Source organism: Molossus molossus, unplaced genomic scaffold, assembly GCF_014108415.1.
Source record: "Molossus molossus isolate mMolMol1 unplaced genomic scaffold, mMolMol1.p scaffold_m16_p_21, whole genome shotgun sequence".
NCBI classification, from domain to species: Eukaryota; Metazoa; Chordata; class Mammalia; order Chiroptera; family Molossidae; genus Molossus; species Molossus molossus.
The window spans coordinates 36,909,177-36,926,326 of NW_023425357.1; the positions used below are offsets into that span (position 1 = coordinate 36,909,177).

General features: G+C 39.1%; 1 protein-coding gene and 1 long non-coding RNA gene across 6 annotated transcripts in view; both read right to left on the reverse strand.

Annotated features, from left to right (window-relative positions):
- Positions 1-17,150, reverse strand: part of NFATC3 (nuclear factor of activated T cells 3) — a 133,522-nt gene that overhangs the window by 113,661 nt on the left and 2,711 nt on the right. The gene's annotated exons all lie outside the window — the stretch shown is intronic.
- On the reverse strand, positions 318-12,945 carry LOC118639388. The gene is made up of 5 exons (XR_004961171.1): positions 12,893-12,945; positions 11,342-11,487; positions 11,117-11,270; positions 5,479-5,566; positions 318-543 (listed from the first exon to the last, which is right to left on the reverse strand). It is a non-coding gene; the product is annotated as an uncharacterized LOC118639388 (long non-coding RNA).

Here is a 17,150-nt window from a genome sequence, read left to right on the forward strand (position 1 = left end):
TGTATCTTGACTGTGGTGATGGTTATACAAATCAACAAATGTGATAAAATTGCATAGAACTACAAACACAAACACAAATGAGTGCATGTAAAATTGATAACATACGAATAAGTTTGGTGGACTGTAGCAATATCATTTGCCTGATCTTGATATTATTCTAGTTATACAAGATACTGGAGAAAACTGAGTGAAGGATACCTAGAACCTCCCGTTTTATATATATTTTTGTAACTTTCTGTGAAACAATATTTCAAAATAAAATGTTTTAAATAAGCAAAACTTGAAATATATCACCAAAAAAGATATATAGATCGCAAAATAAGCACATAAAAAGATGTTCAGCAGCATTAGTTGTTAGGGAAATATAAAATAAAACTGTAAAGAGATACTACTACACAACTATTAGAATGCCTAAAACTAAAAGGACTGATCATACCAAATGGTGAGGATGTAGAAATGTTCATTTCCACTGCTGGCAGAAATTTGAAATGATTCACCCACCTCAGCAAAGTTTGGCAGCTTCTCAAAAAGTTAAACTTATACCTATGATCCAAGTAAAGGAAATGTATCCACACACAGACTTAATACATGAATGCTCATAGCAGCTTTATTTGTAACAGCTCATACCTGGAAACAGTCTAAAAGTCCATCAAGAGGTGAACAGATCAACAAATTGCAGTACATGCATACAATGGAAATGACTCTGCAATAAAAAATGAATAACATCCCTGGCCACAGTTAGAGGGTCAGCATACTGACCAAAATCTCGGGTTCGATTCCTGATCTAGGGCACATACCTTGATTGCAGATTTGACCCCCCTCCATCAGGGTCATGCAGGAGGCAATCAATAGACGTGTCTCTCTCACATAGATGTTTCTCTCTCCCTTCCCCCCTCCCACTCCATGGACCAAAGAGTCTCAGGTTCAGTTCAGGTCAAGGGCACATACCTCAGTTGTGGCTCAGTCCCCTGCTCTGGTCAGGGTCATGCAGGAGGCAGCCAGTTGATGTGTCTCTCTCAGGTTGATATTTTTTTCTTTCTCTCTCACCCTCCCTCCCTCCCTCCCTTCCACTCTACCTAAAGATAAATGGAAAAAATATTCTTGGGTGAGGATTAAAAAATAATAATGACCACCTACTAATATGCTTAGTAAAATGGATAAATCTCAAAATAATAACATCAAATGAAAGAAGCCAAACAAAAAAGAGTATATACTTCATGACTCCATTTATGTTTTCTATAGTGACTCAGTAGTTATCTGGGTAAAGGGGAAAGGTGGGTAGGAAGGAATGATTACAAGGAAATTTTGGGGGTGTTAAATATGTTCACTATCTTGAATGTAGCGACAATTTCATAGATATGCATGTGTCAAAACGTATCAGAATATGCCATGTCAAAATATGCTACATCAGCACAGATTATTTGGGCTAAAGGCAAATGAAAAACAGCAGATACAAGAAGAACTCTAGGCCCTCTCCCTTTCAGCCTGTAAAAGCAGGGCATAAATTTCTCTTTGTAAATGGGATATAAACTTTCATTTATAAAGGTGTTCCTTCTCTAGTACCAGAAAAAGGAGAACTACTCTTATCTGCATAACAATCTTACTAATAACCCTTATTTATTAAACATTTCCTAGGCACCTTGCCACAATTTACACTCCCCAGAAGTCAATACTCCCCTTTTATTTTGTCTAGTCTCTTCTCCACACTTTATCATTCTGGTAAAATGATATATAACCCTTATAGACTTTGCATAGTGCCTGGCACACTTCATTAAATTGAATCATCTTCTCCCTCTCCCCACCTCCAAACTTGCTTCTCCACCTACCACAACTGACCCAAACTAGAAAAATAGAAATAATCCTAGCCTCCTTCCTCTCCTCACTGGATACCAGGTCCTATTGATTTCTTTTTCCTAAACCTGTCTCACCTTTATTCCCATCTTGCCACCTCTTCTACTCTGCCCTTATCATTTCTCAGATAACATTTGCTCCCACCTCCATTCCTGCCTTACTCAATCCATTATCCAGAGTGTAGCAGAGTGATCTAAGACAAATCTGACCTTCTTGTCAGGTTGGAATCCTTCAATGGTTCCCTACTATCTTCAATCTAAAATCCAAACTCCTCCTGCCCTGGCCAGTTTGGCTCAGCGGTTAGAGCGTCGGCCTGTGGTCCGGAGAGGCCCGGGTTCGGTTCCCGCTAAGGGCATGTACTTCGGTTGCAGTTTGTCCCCGGCCCTGGTTGGTCGTGCGGATGGCAGCCACTCGATGTGTCCCTTCACGTCGATGTTTCTCTCTCTCTCTCCCTTCCTCTCTCTCCCTCCCACTCTATCTGTACAAAAAATGGAAAAATGTCCTCGGGTGAGGATAAAAAAAAAAAAAAAAAAGAATAAAATCCAAACTCCTCACTATAGCATAATAGGCTCTCCATCTCCAGCCACCTCTAGATACTATAGCTTAATCTTCAACCTTTCGAAATTAAAGAATAGTGCTTCCTAACTTGTGTCTTTGGGTGTGGTCATCAACGGACCAGAAATGTACTTCCTCCCTTATCTACCTAAGAAACTCATCATATTGGATTTAGTTCAACTGTAACTTCTCTGACCTCTAACAGTTAAGCTTTGTCATTTATGCTCTCAGAGGGCCTTTTCTGTACATGTTCACTCCAATAAGTGACACAATAATTTTTATTAAATGACTGAAATGTTTTTATTATTGAGTTGCATGTTATATATTAGATATATGAATTGCAAATATTGTGTTTTCTCATTTAAAAAAAAAAAAGACTGTTTGGCTTACTATATTCACTCAGCTAATGGTATTGAGATCCCTTCCCTTTTAAGATTTTATACAATGTTCTTGTTTGGTTTCTACTTTCTCTTCCCAGTGCATAACTTTCTATTTTACCTTTTAACAAACACTAGTTCCTTTCAGAGTAGCCTTAACGACAAAGAGTAAAATAAAACACTATCTCTATTTTGAAAAGTTATTAATTGGTTTAACTAGATGACTCTATCTTTATGTTTGTGTATATCTGCTTGACCATATGATTCCATAAGAACCACACAAGGAACACAGAAATCTACTAGCCATACTTCATTCTCTGCACTTCATAAACTCCCACCATGTCCACCCCCAAGAACTTTGACAACGAAAGAGAAAAAGCCAATGCCAGAAAAAGTAATTGCATAGTAAAAGTCATGTTTATATTTTACAGGTCCTCAAATGCTAGCATACTATGAACAGTAAGTGCATCTATTTTCTCCTTCCTCCCAACAGATTTTCTTCCTTATGACCACTCCTCTCCCATGCAGTCATGTGCTTCAGGGGAAGCCAACCATATCCTTGGGCCAAGGGATGGGCCTGGCTGGCTAAGAATAATTCCATCAGTTTTTACCACAGACTAATTTAGGAAAGGGAAAGTAACCCAATTTTGGTCAATGAAATGAGAAGTTTGCTGTAGGCTTCTGGAAAAGTCCTTCCTTACTTTTAAACAGCCATGTGAAGCCAGTGTTTGGATCTCTTTTCCTTTCCCAACCAAATATAACTATTTGCAAATGTTTAAACTAGAAAATTTAAAGTATTACTATTTTTTTTCGGATAGTGATCAGATGATAAAAGTCAACGAAAGTTTCAAAATAATGATCAGCCAACATCTACTAGGTAACAGAACAAAAAGAACCTTTTTGGCTTCCCTCTGAAAAGAAGAGTTCTGAAAAAAGCTCAGAAACAACTGAGTGTGTGTAAAAAGAAATAGGTATTAGACAAAGAGAAGCCCAACAGGCAGTACTGATCTTGGGAGATAAAGATAAGTGGCAGATGCCCTGGCTAGTTTGGCTCAGCGGTTGAGCGTCGGCCAGTGGACCAGAGAGCCCCGGGTTCGGTTCCCACTAGGGGCACGTACCACAAAAATAAATAAATAAATAAATAAGTGGCAGGTAGCAAATTGATCAAATAGCAAGGAAAAAAAATGCGTGTCCATGTTAGTGGATATAGAAGGTAGAGCAGTTTTACTTGGGTTTTAAATTCAATCAAAGAAATAAGTAGTACTCATATCTTTTGGAACATGTAAAAGCAAAATGTTAAACAAACAAACAAACAAACAAAAACTGCCCTAACTAGTAATTTAACTTTTTTTTTAAAATTCTGACCTTTCCCCTCATTCTTTAGGTTCAGGGCAGTTTTAATGACAAATCTAAAAATGCTTTATAGGGGGAGAAAAGGAGAATCATTTGTAACAAAAATTATTCAATAAAATAAAATAAAATAAATAAAAATGCTTTATATTTTAAATAATGTGAAGTGCAGAATAAAGAGCCTGTGAAGGTCACAAATCAAACTGTAACCAGTACAACAAGGGAGGGAGTCGCCAAAGAGAAAGCCAAATACTCAGTACTTAAAACCTCAAACTACAGGGCCTCTTGACCTCCAAGTCCACATGGAAGCAGCGAGTAGAGGCCCAAAAGAGCACAAATTGGGCTCTACTGTTAGCTGTGCAGACACTCTACTGGCTTGGCTGTATCACTGATAATACCATTAAAAAATTTTTTTTCTGATTTGAGAGAGAAAAGAATTAGGGACACACACAGAAACACACACACAGGATCGATCTCTCTCTCTCTCTCTCTCTCTCTCTCTCTCTCTCTCTGTGTGTGTGTGCCCTGACCATGGATCAAACCTTCACATTTCGGGACGATGCTCTAACCAACTGAGCTACCTGGCCAGGGCTCCTCACTGCTACCATTTAAAAATCTCTTGATGCCCTGAATGGCTTGGCTCAGCAGTAGTGTCAGCCCACAGACCAATGACTCGTGTGTTTGATTCTGGCCAAGGGCACGTACATCAGTTGCAGTTTGTCCCGGGGCCCTGGTCGGGGCCGTGGGGGAAGCAACCAGTCGACGTGTTCCTCTCACATCAATGTTTCTCTATCTCCCCCTTTCTCTCCCTCTCTCTCTCTCCCGCTCTGTCTGAAGATAGAGAAAAATATCCTCGGGTGAGGATAAATAAATAAATAAATAGCCCTGGCCAGTTTGGCTCAGTGGTTGAGTTTTGGCCTGCGGACCAGAGAGTCCTGGGTTCGGTTCCCGCAAGGGGAATGTACCACTAAATCAATCAATCAATCAATCAATCAATCTATCTATCTATCTATCTCTCTTGAGCAGGCAAGGAGTAAGAGACATCCCCCAAGCAGCCATTCTGAGCCAAAAGCAGAAAATCTAGTCACAGTAATACACTTGTAACTTGTAAACCTTGACTCACATATGTTGGATACCATGTGTTTGCCATGAGTATTAGTTTCACCAAAGGAAAAATTGAATATTTCTATACTACTCTCTTTCTGGGATTAGTGGTGAAGCAAGTTACATAGTAGGAAGAGCCCAAGTCAAAAAAAACAGGGTTCAAATATCAACTCTTCTATTTTTCAAATGTTCAATTCTCTATGTGCTTATGTTTCCTCGGATATAAAACAGAAATACCTACCTCTTCAGGTTATCACGAGACTTGGAGTAAAGTGTATAAAACACCCTGCACATAACAGGTACTCAATTACACTGAATTAAATATTTACCTAACAGAATGCAAACAAAAAAGAAACAGTTACAATAATGATTAAAATTATAGTGTGGGGGGAGGAAGGAGGTAGAGCTTTTAAGATTTTTCATGCAGAGTCCTGGACACTTTGGCTTGCCAGTTGGAGCGTCGGCCCATGGACCAGAGAGGCCCGAGTTTGGTTTCCGCTAAGGGCACATGCCTCGGTTGCAGTTTGTCCCCGGCCCTGGTTGGGGTTGTGTGGGTGGTGGCCACTCGATGTGTCTCTGTTTTGTTTTTGTTTTTTTTGGTACATACCCCTATTGGGAACCAAAACTGGGACTCTCTGGTCCACAGGCTGATGCTCCAACCGCTGAGCCAAACTGGCCAGGGCTCGATGTGTCTCTGTCATGTCGATGTTTCTCTCTCTCTCTCTCTCTCCCTCCTCCTCTATCTGAGAATAAATGCAAAAATATCCTCAGGTGAGGATTCAAAAAAAAAAAAAAAAAGATTTTTCAAGCAGAAATTAAGCAATTTACTGGAGAAGAACAGAAGACTAGGAGGAGTCAGAGGTCCTGGATTTCTAATTGAAACTAACTTGGTTAAATGACCTTGGGCAAGTCAATTTGAACCTGTTTCCTCTCATAAAACGAAAGGATTGACTTCACCAGAAACTATTCTGTGCCTTTTTATCAATGTCACACACCAGCCAATAGTCCTGATTCTAGAGTCCAGATCTAAAGCTCAATCTTACCACAAAATGATGTTTCTAAATTGCCTCACAAAAAAGAAAAGACTATGAGCCCTGGCCGGTTTGGCTCAGCGGTTAGAGCGTCGGCCTGCGGTCTGGAGAGACCCAGGTTCGGTTCCCGCTAAGGGCACGTACCTCGGTTGCAGTTTGTCCCCGGCCCTGGTTGGTCGTGCGGGTGGCAGCCACTCGATGTGTTCCTTTCACATCGATGTTTCTCTCTCTCTCTGTTCCTCTCTCTCCCTCCCACTCTACCTGAACAAAAAATGGAAAAATGTCCTCGGGTGAGGATAAAAAAAAAAGAAAAAGAAAAAAAGACTATGAAACAATATGTGAATGGCAGAGGCAGTTCAGACAAATGGGTGGAGGGAAAGATTTTATGCTGGGACTCAAAAGAGATGAATAAAATTAAAGATAATGAACTTGATATTAATGTACAGAGTGAGGGATATAAAACAGGTAGAGCACAATGAGAAAGACCAATGGGGAAGCAGGTTACAGATGAAAAGGAGCAGAAATTAAAGATAACCTTAGCTGTGACTTTCAAAACTGAATTTGGGGGAATAAAATATGAAGAGAAAAATTACACAAATCCAAACAGGAGATGACTAAGACTTGACTTTGGCCATATAGCAGAAAGAAAGGAGGAGATAACTCATTTTCAGGAAGTGGCAACATTTAGCAACCAACTAACCCACTAAAAAACAACAAATAAGCTAATTTGATAAAAAATACTTTAAAAAATATATTTTTTTCTTTATTGATTTTAGAGAGAGAGGAAGGGAGAAGTAAGGAGAGCTAGAAACATCAAAGACAGAGAACATCAACTGGCTACCTCCTGCATGCCCCACACTGGGGATATCGGGCCCACAACCTGGGCATGTGCACTGACAGGAAATCGAACTGGCAACCTCTTAGTACACGGATTAACACTCAACCACTGAGCCACACCAGCCAGGCAAAAACAACTTTTAAAAAATGTATTAAAGAACAACAGATACAGGCAATATGGCTTGAATAACAAAAACATCCTAATGAATAAACAGTTTTAATATAATCAGAACTATGAAACCATCTACCTCCTAGAGTTCTGTTTTTCAAACAGAAAGTAGTGATCTATTAGTGAGTCTTGAACAATTTTTTTTTGGTTAATCCTCACTCAAGGGCATTTTTCCATTGATTTTTAGAGAGGGAAAGAGAGAAACATTGATGTGAGAGAGAGACATCCATTGGTTGCCTCCCACGCCTGTGCCGACGAGGCTGGGGATCAAATCTGCAACCCAAATACATGTCCATGACCACTAAGCCACACCAGCCAGGGCAACAATTTTTTAATATAATGAAAAAATGTCAGGGTAATACCACAGCATAAAGGTAAATGCTGTTTTACGTGAAACTTGATCTCAGTTTTCTGTGCATAAATATGCATGGTTGTGCTAAGCTGAAATGTTAAATGTATTTCTTACTCTACATCTTGGTCAAAAAGATTTCAAAGCCCTGGCCATGTACCTCCGTTGGTCAGAGCATCCCCCGGATTCACCAAAGTGCAGGGTCCATCCCAGCCAGGGCACACATAAGAATCAACCAATAGCCCGGCCGGTGTGGCTCAGTGATTGAGCATCGACCCACGCACCAAGAGGTCGTCAGTTTGATTCCCGGTCAGGACACCTGCCCAGATTGTGGGCCTGATCCCCAGTGGGGAGCATGCAAGAGGCAGCCAGTCGATGTTCTCTCTCGTCGATGTTTCTATCTCTTTCTCTCCCTCTCACTTCCCCTCTCTAAAACAGCAATTCTCAACCTGTGGATCACGACCCCTTTGGAGGTCGAAAGACCTTTTCACAGGGTCACCTAAGACCATCGGAAAACACACATTTCTTATGGTCTTAGGAACCAAGACATGGCTCCTCTGTCTGTCTCCAGGCGGGTCAGCCCACATACAACATGAAGACCTGTATTAAAGGGTCACAGCATTAGGAAGGTTGAGAACCACTGCTCTAAAATCATTAAAGGGGGGAAAAAAGAACTTTAAAAATAAATAAATAAATAAATAAATAAATAGCCCTGGCCGGTTTGGCTCAGCGGTTATAGCGTCAGCCTGCGGTCCAGAGAGACCCCGATTTGGTTCCCGCTAAGGTTGCGGTTTGTACCTTGGTTGCGGTTTGTCCCTGGCCCTGGTTGGGTCGTGCAGGTGGCAACCACTCGATGTGTCCCTTTCACATCAATGTTTCTCTCTATCTTTCTCTTCCTCTCTCTCCCTCCCACTCTATTTGAACAAAAAACGAAAAAATGTCCTCGAGTGAGGATTAAATAAATAAATAAATAAAAGCTTTAAAAAAAATAAAAGGTTTCAAAACTTTGTATTATGAGAGTTTTCAGAGACAATATAATGAGTCTCCACATATGTATCATCTAGCTTCAACAATTTCTAAATGTCATTTTTTTCCTGAATGCTAATTTTTTGTTGTTGTTGTTAATCCTCATCTGAGGACATTTTTCCATTGATCTTTAGATAGAGTAGAAGAGAGGGAGGGAGAGAAACATGGATGTGAGAGAGACACATCAACTGGCTGCCTCCCACATGACCCTGACCAGGGCCAGGATAGAACCTGCAAACCAGGTAGGTGACCTTGACCAGGAATCGAACCCAAGACCCTTCAGTCCATGAGCCAACATTCTAACTGCTGAGCCAAACTGGCCAGGGCTTCTGAATGTTATTTTTAATTGAAGTACCATTACTAAAAGGAAGTGAAAACTATAATTAAGTGTTGATAACGGAGGAAATACCAAGTTTCTTTAATTTCTTATGTTGCAATAAAAAAATTAAAAGTAACATTTAAAAAAAATAAATAAATAAAAGTAACATTTAGATTAAAATTTATATATTTTTTGCCCTGGCTGGTCTGGCTCAGCAGTTAGAGCATCAGCCCGCAGACCGATGAGTCTCGTGGGTTCGATTCCGGTCAAGGGCACATACCTCAGTTGTAGTTCAGTCCTCTGCCCTGGTTAGGGTTGTGCAGGAAGAAACCAACCCAATATGTATCTCTCACATCAATGTTTCTGTTTCTCTCTCTCTCTCTATCTGAAAATAAATAAAAAAATGTCCTCAGGTGAGGAGTAAAAAAAAAATAAATGTATATTATTTTCCCCAAAGACTTTCCTTAATATAGAAGAAAGTTAAAACTTGTATTCCTTTAATATTCAACATGATCTCACAAAAGGCAAAATGGACCCAGCCGGTAAGGCTCAGTGGTTGAGCACTGACCTATATACCAAGAGGTCACCGGTTCGATTCCTGGTTAGGGCACATGCCCAGGTTGTGGGCCCAATCCCCAGTGGGGAGTGTGCAGGAGGCGGCCAGTCGATGTTCTCTCTCATCGATGTTTCTCTCTCCCCCTCTCCCTTCAGCTCTCTCTAAAATCAATAAAAGAAGAGAAAAAACAAAAACAAATGGCAATATGGAAGACATAAATTTCAGACCTTTTTTGCTCTAAAATATTCACAAATCAAAAGATCTTATATATTTTATTTTTGTGAGTTAATCTCTATAAATTATATGGCAAGATTAAAAATCTAGTGTTTTTTTTTATCCTCACCCGAGCACATTTTTTTTCCATTTTTTGTTCAGATAGAGTGGGAGGGAGAGAGAGAAAGAGAAACATCGACGTGAAAGGGACACATCGAGTGGCTGCTACCCGCACGACCAACCAGGGCCGGGGACAAACTACAACCGAGGTACGTGCCCTTAGCAGGAACAGAACCCAGGTCTCTCTGGACCACAGGCCGATGCTCTAACCACTGAGCCAAGCTGGCCAGGGCTAAAAATCTAGTTTTAAAATTAAGACTAAGCTCTCTAGTTTGATTTCATCATAAATTTAAAAGTTCAAGTGAATTAACAATACTCAATAAATGTTAGACTGATGATACAAGCAACATGATCAAACGTTAAATTAAAAATAATCTTGCCCTTGCCCTGGCTGGTTTGGCTCAGTGGTAGAGCATCGGCCTGCAGACCAAAGAGTTGCGAGTTCAATCCTGGTCAAGGTTAAAAAAAAATAAAACAATAATTTCAAGCCCTTAAATTACTAATAAGTAAAATTTTCTGACCCACTACTAATGTAGTCACTACTTAGAAAATACTTTAGAAATTAAAAAATACCTATTCCAAAGTATATAAAAAAAACAGTTTAATTCCCATTTAAGTACACCACTAACTCATTTCACCATCCCACTACTAATATTACTCAAAAAGAAATGGGTAAATCAGACATTATCAAAATTAATTTTTATTTGTTTGTTAAACCAGTTTTTAAAAATTACTTACCACAGCATAGTCTATTAACTTTGCAATGCTATTTTTACAACGAACACTTTTCATACCCTAATCTGGACCTTAAGGAACTTGAAGATTTTTAAAATTTTTTAAACTTTTTATTATGGAAATTTAAAACATAAACAAAAGTAGAGATTATAAGCTCCCATATACCCATTATCTAGTTTCAGCAATTTTGAATGTCATTTTTTCCTGAATGTCATTTTAATTTAACAACCTTTTTTATTTTAAAGCAATACTGAAAAATATTTACATTTAAGTACAACTCACAAACTGTCCATTCCAGTGTTCTGGCCAGTGATTACCTTGATGGAAATAAGTGCTTTTAGAAATATTTTTATATATGACACAAATCAACATGACTGAAAAAAGTTGGAATTTCAAAGCTCACATAATCCTATTTTCTAATTAAAATAAACAGTAAAGCTGATGAAAATGTAACACAAAATTAAGAAATATAGACATTTATTTTAAGACACTGCAAAAATACTTTAAAACATTAAAACTCTCACCTGCTTCTGTAACATAAGACATTGAAACTACCTTTTGTCAGAAAAATGAAGGCTTCAAGTTAGTTCTCCAGTGTACGTGCGGTTTTCAGGCTGTCACAGACATGTAGTTCTCTTACACACAGGAATACCAATATGTGAACTAGAACTGTCCCAACTATTAAATTTCAGTTATCAATTCAAAGATAAATCATAAACCATACCACAAATTTGGGGGGGGATCCTCACCTGAAAATATTTTTCCTTTTTTGGTGGGGGCCCTTGACTGATAATTGAACTTGAGACCCTTTGATCCACAGGCCTATACTCTAACAGTTGAGCCAAATCAGCCAGGAACATACTACAAATCTTACAGATCCAACTGTTCTTCTCTTCTAAAGTTTAACAAAGTCAGGTAAACAGGTGAAAGTCATGCAATACAATCATATAAACATTACCAGATATGGGGAAATATATGCAGACACATGTTATATGTTTGAGTTAAAATTATGGCTGTTAATAAAGCTTGCTCTTGCTTGTGACTCTTCTAAGCCTCCCTGAACAAACTCACTCCTCTTAAATTCCACTGTTACTTGAACCTCATATGGCATGCCTGGGCAAATTCGATGACTTGGATTTTGTTTTAGAAGCCAGGCTTACTGCCAAGGCTGCTCTGTCTACTCCCCTGACCCACCAGGACAGCTTTAGACAACACCTCCCTTTATTTATGTTACTACTGTAAGCAAACTACTGCTTACTATCAAATGAGGCTCTATTTACTCAGGTTTCCTATCACTTAAGAGTAATGCAATTGACTTCACTGTATTATGGCTTCCTCAGCCCCGCCTCTTATTTAAAATAAAATACCACCATATTGAATCATCAACTATTACTCAATACTAAGAAGTAGAGGACACATCCAATGTCACAATCAGTAACACAACTCATTCTATGCTCTTAAAAGATTTCCATTTTATATATCAGTATTTTATTTATTACTTTCTCAAGAAAAATGAATTCCACATTTTCTTACCAAAAATGTTTTTATAATGACACTTCATTGAAAAAATAAACAAAAGAGCAAAACTCAAAAGCAGAGCTTGGGATACATAAAATTTTAGGCAAAGTTTACTAGTTGCCACAGAAACGCAAGTCATGATAATTTGATTCTACAACTTAGCCTAAAATAATATCTTAAATGACCACAAATGCTTAAGAAACAGGCCTTATTAGATCCCCCACAATTTCTTGGTCAGGTACATAACACCCAAGTTTTAATATTTCCATCATCTAATAAAACTATTACAGTATTTATTACCTAAGCAAATAGTTTAGAATATTTGCCAAAATTTTCCTTCTGTATCAGCAGATGGGAAATCTAAGAAAACACACGCACAGCAATGCTCTTAACAAAACAATAAGACAGCCTGGTGGGTGTGGCTCACTGGTTGAGCATCAACCCATGCACCAAGAGGTCACCGGTTCTATTCCCAGTCATGGCACATGCCCAGGTTCTGGGCCCAATACCCAGTGAAGGTCATAATGGAGGCAGTCAATCGATGTTTCTCTCATCAATGTTTCTATCTCTCTCTCCTTCTTTCTTCCTCCCTCTTAAAGATAAATAAATAAATAAATAAATATATATTTAAAGAAAAACAATATGACATGGAATTTTTTTTCCCCATACTCACTAAAATACATTTATTCACTAATCTCAATCACAAAATTCTGCTAATACCCCCAGGAGCATTCTCTACCTCTATCAAAAAAGTGTCAAAGAAACATAAAGAAAAAGCTGACCTATAGTATGAAAGTAAGGTTCAGCAGTAACCAAATCCTTCTGCACAGTACCTAATGTGATATACAAACGCACCATTATTTTTCTACAGGAAGCCATACAAGGAACTTCCCTTTTTCCATGCTTATTTAAATATCCAATTATACTTAGTATGGTTAGCAAATCAACCATCTTTCACCATATTGAGTCAGTAACAACTTTATTCAAGAAAGCAGAAAAACATAATTAAAAGTGAATGACCATCAGTACTTATATGTGAGAAAGGAGACAAAATTGAAAACAATAATAGAATAAACTAAAAATGTCTGACATATTTCAACTTATTTAAGTAAGGTTTAAATGACTGGCTCTCCAATATGTTAGTTTAGCATAGAGAAAAGGGTCTAGGAAACAGGAGGAAGTTAGCCCTGGCCGGTTTGGCTCAGGGGTTAGAGCGTCGACCTGCGGTCCAGAGAGACCCAGGTTCGGTTCCCGGTAAGGGCACGTGCCTCGGATGCAGTTTGTCCCCGGCCCTGGTTGGGTCGTGTGGATGGCGACCACTCGATGTGTCCCTTTCACATCGATGTTTCCCTCTCTCTCTCTCCCTCCCACTCTATCTAAACAAAAAAATAGAAAAATGTCCTCGGGTGAGGATGATTTTAAAAAAAAAAAAAGAAGCCCTGGCCAGTTTGGCTCAGCGGTTAGAGCGTCGGCCTGCGGTCCGGAGAGACCCGGGTTCGGTTCCCGCTAAGGGCACGTACTTCGGTTGCAGTTTGTCCCCGGCCCTGGTTGGTCGTGCGGGTGGCAGCCACTCGATGTGTCCCTTCACGTCGATGTTTCTCTCTCTCTCCCTTCCTCTCTCTCCCTCCCACTCTATCTGTACAAAAAATGAAAAAATATCCTCGGGTGAGGATAAAAAAAAAAAAAAAGAAAGAGGAGGAGGTTAAAAATAACCTACACCAGTTTTTTTGTATGTGCTTTTTATTTTTTTTATTTATTTTTTTTTTATCCTCACCCGAGGACATTTTTCCATTTTTTGTTCAGATAGAGCAGGAGGGAGAGAGAGGAAGAGAGAGAGAGAGAAACATTGATGTGAAGGGACACATCGAGTGGCTGCCACCCGCACGACCAACCAGGGCCGGGGACAAACTGCAACCGAGGTACATGCCCGTAGCGGGAACCGAAGCCGGGTCTCTCCGTACCGCAGGCCGACGCTCTAACCGCTGAGCCAAACCGGCCAGGGCTGTATGTGCTTTTCAAAGAAATGTTAACTACCACCACTTAACGATGACCACTGGACCAAGGACACTGTGCCAAGAGCTTTAAACAGTACACTATCACCCCTGGCTGGTTTGGCTCAGCAGTTAGAGCATCGGCCTGCAGTCCAGAGAGACCTGGGTTCGGTTCCTGCTAAGGGCACGTACTGCAGCTGCAGTTTGTCCCCGGCCTTGGTTGGTCGTGTGGGAGGCAGCCACTCCATGTGTCCCTTTCACGTTGATGTTTCTCCCTCTCTCTTCCTCTCTCTCCCTCCCACTCGATCTGAACGAAGAATGGAAAAATGTCCTCGGGTGAGGACTGATTAAATCAATCAATCAATCAATCAATCAATCCAGTACAAACAGTACACTATCTCATTTAACACAAGATAAACAAAAATGTTGAGTAAAATTACCAATAAAAACTGAAAAATGAGAAAATAAAACTCAGGACAGTAGGTTACAAAGAACCCATGAATCAGATTTCCAAGCACTAAACAAAGTAAAAACACTACAAATTAAAGACTAGACAATGAACCCAGCTGGTGTGGCTAACTGGTTGAGCATTGGCCCATGCATCAAGAGGTCACTGGTTTGATTCCTGGTCAGGGCATATGCCCAAGGTTGTGGGCCAAATCCCCAGTGGGGTCATGCAGGAGGTGGCCAATCGATGTTTATATCTCTCTCTTCCTCTCCCTTCCTCTCCCTCTCTAAAAATCATTAAAGAGAAAAAAAATCAATAAAAACATATTAAAGACTAGACAATGACCTAGGAAAAACTCCTCAACTTTACACATGAAAAAGTTGGGTAGCCTGGACTGGTTTGGCTCAGCAGTGGGAGCTTCGGCCCCAAGACCAAAAAGTCACAGGTTCAGTTCCAGTCAGGGGTGTATACCTCGGTTGTGGTTTGGTCCCCAGCACCAGTCTGGGTCATGAGGGAGGCAACCAGTTGATATGTCTCTTTTGCTTCGATGTTTCTTTCTCTCTCTCTCCCATTCTGTCTGAAAATAAATGAAACAATATCCTCGGGTGAGAACTAAAAAAAAAAATTTTTAAGTTAGGTATTAAAGTGGTATCTGACAAAATTACACATGATATCAAAAAGATAAGATATTTCTTACAAAAATATATATTATAGCTAAGATATTTTTCCCCTTTTAAAAAGTGACAGCAGAGTCCAGCCAGTGTGGCTCAGTGGCTGAGCACCGACCCATGCACCAAAGGTCACTGGTTCAATTCCTGGTCAGGACACATGCCCAGGTTGTGGGCCTGATCTCCAGTGGGGGAATGCAAGAGGTGGCCAATCGATGTTCTCTCTCCTCGATGTTTCTCTCTCTCTCTCCTTCTCACTTCCTCTCCCTAAAATCAATAAAGGAAAAATAATTTTTTTTTAAATAAGTAAAAAATAAAAAGTGATTGTAGAGAACATACTACACACAGTATAACACACACTCCTCCCAATGACTTTCATTCAGGACTAGAAAGTCAATATTTAGTAATGAATAAACCCTGAGAATAAAATTTTGATTTTGAAAAGTAAATATTATTATAACATCAAACTAATTTAGAGATATATAATCAGTACACTAAAATAGAGCACCAGAAGCTGCCCTTTATAATGGCAAATAATGTTAATAAACTACATTAAACACTTGACAATTTTAAATTCTCTATTATTGAGGTATATCTTCATTTTGAAGCTAGATATTAAGTAAAAGAAAATTTAAACAAACTAGTCTGATTCATTTTTAACTGTGAAAATCAAAGCTAGCACTGTCCTCACAGTATAAAACAAACAAAAGCTAAAGACTCTAGGGTCTTAAATGTTCTTTAATGGAAAAAATCTCAAAACACCTCAGTAAGCAAAAATCTTTAAAAGTCGGTCACAAACATAACTGACATGATCAAGTATCAAATCATCTAATTTGTACTTTAACAAGCTTGCTTAGGACATTCACTAAATTCAGCCCTTTGACTTATCCTCAGTCTCCATCCTCTACCCATCTCCCTAAATGTTTTTCAAAATTCTTCTGAATGGAAATTAGATGTAATACAAGTTCTCTCAAAACTTTAGAAATGGCCCTGGCTGGTTTGGATCAGCGATTAGAGCATTGGCCTGTGGACAGAAAAGTCCTGGGTTCAATTCTGGGTCAAGGGCACATACCTGGGTTGCAGATGACACCCTCCCATACACCCCTTTGAGGTTGAGTGGGACGCAGTCAATGGATATGTCTCTCACATCAATGTTTCCCTCTCTCCCCCTCGCCCTCCCTCCCTTCCACTCTACCTAAAAATCAATGGGAAAATATTCTCGAGTGAGGATTGACAAAAAATAAATAAAACAAAAAAATCTTTAGAGATAGAAAACCTGTAGCCTATAATTGCCAAGATCTTCTGTCTTATGGATCTGACCAATAAAAGCCAAAGAACAAGTCTCATCAACATCCTCTACCACACACACAAAAAAGAAAAAGTGAGCACTGACTCAAAATTTAAGTATTTATTCATTAATTCAACAAATATTGGGTGTATATTGTATTAAAGGCACTACAGGAAAGAATTCAAAAGTAAAAACACTGATATAACATAATACTGACCTGAATTCTACCAAGTAATCTTATTCTCATGGCCCACTTTACTGCATATTATCTTCCTAAAAGTATGTCAGTCAATCCACTTAGTTTCTTCAAACTACACACGTAATTATGCTTATTAAAATGAAAACTAATTTTGTGAACCAATAATTTTTAAACCTTAGCTCTGAATATATATCTTTCTAAAGAGAATTTAAAAATTAGCTGCCAGTATTCACAGCAGCACTATTCACCATCAATGGATAAACAAATTAGGGAATATATACAATAGAATATTATTTAGCCATAGAAAGGAATGAAGTACTCATATTGTTCTACAACATGGTTGAACCACAAAAAACACTATGCTAAGTGAAAGAAGCCAGACACAAAAGGTCACATATGATTCCATTTATACAAAATGTCCAGAATAGGTAAATCCAGAGACAGAT